The sequence below is a fragment of the Antrostomus carolinensis genome, unplaced genomic scaffold (genome assembly GCF_000700745.2).
Source record: "Antrostomus carolinensis isolate BGI_N321 unplaced genomic scaffold, ASM70074v2 scaffold16735, whole genome shotgun sequence".
Classification (NCBI taxonomy): domain Eukaryota; kingdom Metazoa; phylum Chordata; class Aves; order Caprimulgiformes; family Caprimulgidae; genus Antrostomus; species Antrostomus carolinensis.
Window position 1 is genome coordinate 51,813 of NW_010317265.1, and position 5,503 is coordinate 57,315.

The following is a 5,503-nucleotide window of genomic DNA, read 5'->3' on the forward strand; positions in this document are numbered from 1 at the left end:
CCAGGGCAGCTGGGCTGGGGAAGAAGGTGCTAAACCTAGGAGCAGTGTCCTGCCTGGCCCCATGCACCTGCTCAGCACCTTGTCACCTGGGGCTGCAGGGACACCCAGTGGTCACCCTTCAAAGCAGTATTTGGGGACCACAGAAGGTGCCGGAAAAACTGTTTGCCTGGATCTCTAACCCCCCACCACACACCCCTTGGGCCATGGGGTACTCCTAGCCCTTGGGGTGGGTCCAGGTGCCTGGGGCAGCACTCAGTGCACCCAGCTGCACTGGGTGGGGGCTTGGGGTGGGTGTTCACAGCACCCAAGAGGGCTCTTGTTGGGTTGGGTTCAGCTGGGTTTGGCCCCAGGAGGAGCATTTCAGCTGCAAGTCTGGCCAAGGGGAAGGCAGAGGGGTGCACGAGGCAGAGTGTGGCTGCATCACGGAGGACGTAGGAGGAGGATGAGGATGATGAGACCCTCAGGGTGGCTGGGGAGGGATTTTGGGGTGCAGGGGTTTCAGGTGATCCCCCTGTGCTCAGCCTGAAGCAGCACTTGGTTTGGGCGTCCCCTCGGAGATGCTGCAGAGCTTGTGGTGCCACGGGGGTGTGGTGCCAGCCCAGGGTTCAAGGCAGCCACCCCCTGTCCCGCGTCATCCAGCCTGGGAACCTTCCCTGCACCGCCCGCTGAGCCCGGCCAGCGAGGCTCCTTCCCTGGGGACACATCCAGCCTGCACAGGGACTGATCCTGCTTGGAGCTGTGAGCATGGCACAGGGCTCAGCAAGCAGCAGCCGGAGGGATGGAGAGACAGTTGTCCTCAGGTCCTGGATGTTGTCCCCGTCCCTGTGTCTTAGACACCCCATTGGACCCTGTCCCAGCTTGCTGGGTGGTGGTGGGGAAGCTGAGCCTGGGAATGTCACCGGTGCCACCAGGTACTCTGTGACATCAGACGGAATGGGAACAGAGAGGTGACAGCAGGCAGTGAGCTTGGGGAATGCCTGGGTGCACCCAGCAGGGGGACAAGGGTGCTGTGGGGGAACCCACCTCTGCAGCACCCTCTTGCTAGACAGCCCCTGGCACCAAAGTCACCTCCTGCCCTGCCACGGACAGAGAGCCCTGGGTCACATCCTTCCCAGTTGTGCCCTTGGCTGCAGCCCCGCTGGGTGTGAGACCCCTGGGTGTCAGTGATGCCCCACAGGTGCTCCTGTTCACAGCAGAGCTGGGACAAGGAGGGGATGGAGCCCTCCAAGTCACCGAAACCCTGTGGCCCCACAGCCACCAAGGCTCAGCAACAGCCCTCACGATGTGGCTCGGGAGAGAATCAGGACACACCTGCCAGCTCCAGAGCCCCATCGGTCCCTAGGAGGTTGTCCTCATCCAGCAGGACCTCCACATCCAGCAGGACCTCCGCAATGTCCGGCAGAACCTCCACATCCAGCAGAACCTCCACAATGTCCGGCAGAACCTCCACATCCAGCAGAACCTTCACATCCAACAGAACCTCCACATCCAGCAGAAGTGGCAAATCCAGCAAGAAGTCTGCATCCAGCAAGACCTCCAAGTGAGTGCAAGGGTATCTCCTTGGATGGAGGGAGCCCACATTTGCTCATGTTTCGGGGCTCCTCGTGTTCCCCTCTCGTCCTCGAGGCAGAAAAGCTGCAGGACAGAGAGGGGACAGTGATGGGGGATGGTGTCAACATTGCAGAGGGGCTTCCCCGGGGTGCACGGTGCTGATGGTCGAGACTTACCCACCCAGGCAGGCGGTGCGCGGGAAGGATGTGCCGAAGACAGACAAAGAAACGCAGGTGAGGGTGGGCAGCGCTGGCTCCCGCTCACATTCCCACCAGTTCTTTTGGAAGTGTGCCCATGCCCTAAAACTACGTGCCCATCACCCATGAACTCAACCCTCATCCCCAGGGATGCAGCTGGGTAATGCCGGGGGCTGTGTGTCCATATATTCTCCCTGGAAGCACAGGCAAGGATTTAGCCTGGAGATGCTGAGCACTCTTGGTGTGGCTTAGCCTGGGGTAGATTCCTACACAGGAGCTGGGGACCCTCCAGAGATGGAGGTCTGGACCCTCCCAGAGCCCCCCAGATGGGGGCTGCCAGGTCCCTCCCATTCCCCCCAGCTCAGCTCAGTCTGTGCTCGGAGAGTGTTTGATGGTGTGGGTGGTCCTGGCCCCAGACCCCCTCTTCTTTTGAGGTGTTACAGAAGGAACGGCAGCCACGGGGCAAGAAGAAGAAAAATAAGTACCTGAGTGATGGCCAGGATCATCAGCAAGCCTCAAGGACCAGCAGTGCCACGGAGAGCTGCTCCCAAACATCACAGCACAGAGCCCCCAGCAACCCCAGGGCGGCTGTCACACCCCAGAACAGGTAACACAGGGACCATCTGGGATTGAGCCAGCCCACCCCTGGGTCTCCCCTCCAGGGTGATCTGGGACCCCAAGGCAGAGGGATGGGTGGTGGGCAGGGTCACCTCACACGTGTCCATCTGCTCCCTTGGTAGGAAGAGCACGTCCAGCCTGTGCATGAATCGGTACAACAAGGAGGGAGAAGAGCAGGATGAGGCTGTGCTGGAGCTGGAAGGTAATCCTAGCTCCTCTGAAATCCTCATCTCGAAGACTCCAGCTGGAGAAACCAGAGAGATGCCATGTGTGCAAATGGGGCAGAAGACCTCCATTTCCCATTGATATACAAAGGCTTAAATGATCAGCCTTAAATTAAAAGTCACTTTTGAGTGAAATTCCCAATCTGTACCATAGTAGCATGAAATGCGACCGTGAGATTCTTTTTCCAACCTGTATCACATCAGCATGAAATCAGACCATGAGACTTTTCCTCCTACAACCCAAAGCCAGGTGCAGAATTACCAAAACAGCAGCTTCTCAGACATATCTCAGATCCTGAGATGTGCCTGTGTGTAGTGAAACTCACCCACCAGATGTTCCTGAGCCTTTTGGTTTGTGTAATTTGTTTGTGAGATTGTATAAAAGCAGGAGCCTCTCACAGTGAAGATGGAGACCTGGAAACATTCTCCAACCCTTCACTGTGACGGGTCTCCCCGGCTGATGCACAGATCTGGATGGTGACAAGTATTTGGGCAATTGGTGATGGATCTTTCTTCATCACTCTGCTTTCTCTTATCTAGTAATGATCAGGTGCATTACCCTGGACCTTGCTTATTCTATTTATTTATTATTTATTTTTCCTGCTTTAAAATAGAGTAAAATAAGTTTGTTTCGAGTTTTAAGTTGGTGTCTGTGTCCTTTTTGTTAACCCCATCAATTGGCAAAACACCCACTGATCTGTGGGATGAGACAAGCCCCCTGTTTAGCTAAGTTCCATGATGCCAGTGGACATGGCTGCTTGCAGGATCAGGCCCATGATCGTGAGGACCAGCTGGCTGGGAGCCTAGAGTGGCTTTTTCCCCCCCCAAAAAAAAAATCAGGGCTGTGTCACTATGCTGGCTGGTGTAAAGGAGTGTGAGCAGCCAGAGGGACCTCCTGGGGCAGGTGGTGGAGGTGGTGGTTGCTCTCAGCTCCTTGGGAGAAGCCATTTACGAGTGGTAGGAACACCAACTCTGCTGAACCTGTAAATTTTGGGCTGCGTTGAGGCTGTTGGTGTCAGGGACCACTAGATGGTGATGTATGTACATGCTCAGGCAGATGCTTTCCACCTTTCTGTACTGCTTTCTGCTCATCTCCCACTGCAGACAGGGATCCTCAGGGAAATTTCCTCCGTGGAGGTTTCTAGAGAGTGGGGACACCCTGTAACCCATCCCATGGACACATCTCCTGCAGCAACACTTCAGGCTGGGGTTCTTTTTAATGCTGCTTTTATTCCTGAAAGCATCAAAGTGCTCCCTCTTCTTGGAGCCCATCAACTCCTTTTGTAATCTGATGTCTGTTAATAAATCCAAGAATGAGCCAAAGCACTCCCTGATGCAGCTAGGAGATGATTTAAGGTCCGTTCTGTCCCATTCATAACTGTGTTTTCCAAGGTTTTAGGAAATTTTTTGAAATGAAACACATCTCCCCACTGATTCTAGGGAAGCAGATCTACATTGGAGAGGTGAAGTCTCACCTACCCCCACTGGAAATCTACTTACTAGATCAGAATCCCCAGGAGCCACTGGAGGACGTGGCTGTGGATGGTGAGTATATCAGCACTTTGAGATTGTTCAGGATCTGGAGCATCTGCTGGGCCGAGAGCTTAAGATTTGGGGAAGAGAAGGAAAAAGAGCTGGAATTTTTTAAAAAGCCAAAATGCTAACATTTCCCAGGGCACAATATCACAGAAGAATTCATGTTGGAAGGGACCTCAGGAGGTGTCTAGTCCAATTTCTTGCTTGAAGCTGTGATATCAGAGTGGGTTGCTCTGGGATTTATCCATTATAGGATCTCAAGGGCTGTAAAGGAGTCAGGGTGAAAGAGTGCCATGCTCTGGGAAAAGCCAGGACCTCCAGCCTACATCTGGCCAAAAAGGCCCTGGTTTGGGGAGCACTTTGGGGGTGAGATTCTCTAAAATGACCAAATCCTTTGTGGATCTGAGAGTTCTCAGTGTTGAGAACTGCTCTTTTGGTGAGACATGTAAAGCTGCAGCCAAGACTCTCTCTGCAAGCTCTTGTCTGTATTTGGGGTTCTCCTTCCTCAAACATATTTCCCAATTGACTAAGCTCCACCCTCTCCCATACCCCAGGGGACACAGTCCATAGCCAGGACACAGATTACAATGTGGGCACTGTGGAGGTCTCCATAGATAGGGAGGAGCTGCAGGAAGCCCTAGGCCACGCCACAGGTTGGGACTGATATTTCCCTCCTTGCTCTCTGCTCCTACACGGCCCCTCCAGCCAGTGACCCAGTGACAGGAGTACGGGGTGGCTGCTGAGCTCTGCAGCTCACGCTTGGCCCACAGCTGGTGTGGGATACACCATGCACTCAGCAGAAGTTAAATGATCTCCGTTTCTCCCTTCTCTTTCATCTTGTGTTGAATTTTTGTTTGGCATTATTTGGTAGAGGGGGCATGGTGTGAACTCAGTGTGTCTTGGCAAGATATAAATGCCACCCGTCAGCGTATCAAAGGAGAAGGGGGCTGTGTGTAGAGCACATTACACATGGTGCAGCACAGAAGGAGGTGGTGGGTGATGAATGGCCTTGGAAAGGGAATTTAATCTTTCTTGGCCTCAGCATCCCACCCTGCCTCAGGGGAGGGAGTTTCATTGCATTATTGTGGCTACAGACCTTTAGATCCTGAGATGGAACGGGTGGGTGAAAGGCAAAGGAGTCGCTGTTATTATTGTTAATAACCTTTTTTTGCCAAGTCTCTCTGTGCTGACTGCCAGCACACAGAGGAGCTTTCCAACACTTTCTTGTTACAGAGGACACAACCACTGTGGATAATCTGGACTCTGACCTGGTCACGGTGGAGACCTGCTTGACCCCAGAGCTGCAGGAAGTGACAAGTCTTGCTGCTGTGGATGGTGTCTCTTTGGCTGCCCTTTCGTTGTCATTGTCAAGGCCTG